Genomic DNA, 2,137 nt, shown 5'->3' with positions numbered 1-2,137 from the left:
CCAGCCCCCAATATTTTTTTTTTTTTTTAATTTACTTTTTGGTGGAACCGGGGATTGAACACAGGCCCTTGCACCTGCCAGGTCAGTACTTATTCTACTGAGCTATCTCCCCAGCCCCCAGTGTTTTAAATATTTGCGATTTTTTTACTCACACTTTATAACTACATCACAATGCAGAACTTGCCTGCTTCCTGCAGCTCTCTGCAAAGAGCAGAAGGCAACAAATGAGTAACACAAGTCCCGTGGTCAGCGCTGACCTGGCAGTTTGTTCTGCCGCCCTTCAGCAATTTTAAAGAAAAGATAATGAAACAAGGCAGGAGGGGTCCACAGCACCTGCACCATCCACCTCTTTGCAATTTCAGAGCACCAGTTAAATGGTAGGAAAAAAGGGAGGAGTGGGGTGTACAGAGAGGGTAGAGAAGGAGGGCGGGCCCAGAGGCTGAAATGACGAACACAGCAAGGCTTCCTTGCATGTGCACGTCATGACTGACTTTCTACTTTTCTTCCTTCAGTGAATGGTCACCCACGACAACATGGAATGCTCAAGAAGGCAGGATCTGTGGCTTTTCCAGAGTCCTACAAACGGCAACCCTTTGGCAAATTTTAGTACTTAATCCCTCCCTCCCCCCATACTTGTGATTGAACCTGGGACCTTGTGCTGGTAGGTAAGTACTCTACCACTGAGCCACATCCCTGGCCATTTTTATGTTGAGGATGGAATCCCACTAAATCACTCAGGCTGGTCTCAAAATGCTCCTGCTTCAGCCTCGTGAGTAGCAGGGATTTACAGGCATTCACTACCACTCCCAACTGTAATTCTTCATTAGACAGACAGGCTTTTAAATTTCGTTCTACACCAGTGAGCAAGCTGCCGAGTATGGAGGACCAGCTGGTGACTCCCCTGGAAGGACAGGCCACTGTCCCCATGGTGGCTGAGCCTGACCCTACTCCCAAGTGCTGACATGGACAGGGCTCACAAGGACCTCTCCTTATCCCTTCAACTGGCGTTAAGCCATCAGCATCGGTCCAGCCAAAGTGCTGATCACGTTTCCCGGGAGCCCCCACTTGCTGCTCCCGAGTGTGAGTCGGGTCAAGAAGGGATGAAGAACCAATGTTCCGAGCTGTCTGTTGGCTGGGATAGAGCTATGGCTGCGGGGGCTTGAGAGGTTACACAGCAGAGCTGAGGCGCCAACCCCTACACATGAGACGCCATCCCAACGGTGTCATGTAGCTCACTGTCTGCGTGCCCCTCTGTGCATACGTAGAAGTGGATGCAGGCCTCCTGCCCAGCCCAGCTCGTGGCCCTCACCTCCTTCCCGCCATTCTCAGTCACTCATCCTCAAGCCACTCCTTTCTTCATCAATGAATAAAACGCAGGTTGGGCCCTGGGTGGCGGCCTTTGTCCCGGATGGCCACCATCATGGCTGGGCTTAGGACCCGTCCTCCCTAACTACAAATATACCTTGGTGTCTCTATTCTCACCATGGGTTGCACTGGGTGTGGCAGACTAGAATTAACTCACTAGAATTCTAGTAACTTTTCATCGGATTATAAATATAAAGCTCCTGGACAGCAACAAGGACCAGGATAATAGTGAATATTTTATAAATACTAAAACAGGTTTGTAACAGTCGACTTAACATTTTTTTCCCCCAGTAGCAGTGACTGAACTAAGGCCTTGCACTTGCCAGGCAGGCACTTAAGCTGCTGAGCAATACTCCCCAGCTCAACTTACGCTTTTAAATGTGGGCCATGAAACTGCTACAGGTCTCAGTTCTGACTTCCACTGTGGTTTCTTTGTCTTTTTCTTTTCTTTTTTAAAGCTTGTTAGGTCTTTCTGTTGAAGTCAGACTGCAAGCTCTGAGGGATCCTAAAACTTACGAGATTGAATCCTCATTTAAAATATTCATAGAAGGAGCCGGGGTGTAGGGAGCTGCGTGTAGTGGCACCCTAGGATGGCGCAGGTTTCCGCCTTCCACCCCCTCGGGGGTGAGCGCTCCTGGTAATCAACAACTCCATAAAATGCCAAGGCTTGGGCTAATGCATTGCTTCCGCGTACCTGGACCAATGGACGGTACACACGTGGCGCCCCATGGTTGGAAGCCCTGAGACTTATAAGCTAAGAGCAGGGGCCTCG

This window comes from Octodon degus, unplaced genomic scaffold, assembly GCF_000260255.1.
Source record: "Octodon degus isolate 3935 unplaced genomic scaffold, OctDeg1.0 scaffold00084, whole genome shotgun sequence".
NCBI classification, from domain to species: Eukaryota; Metazoa; Chordata; class Mammalia; order Rodentia; family Octodontidae; genus Octodon; species Octodon degus.
The sequence above is the reverse complement of the archived record's forward strand: the minus strand, read 5'-3'. Positions refer to the sequence as shown.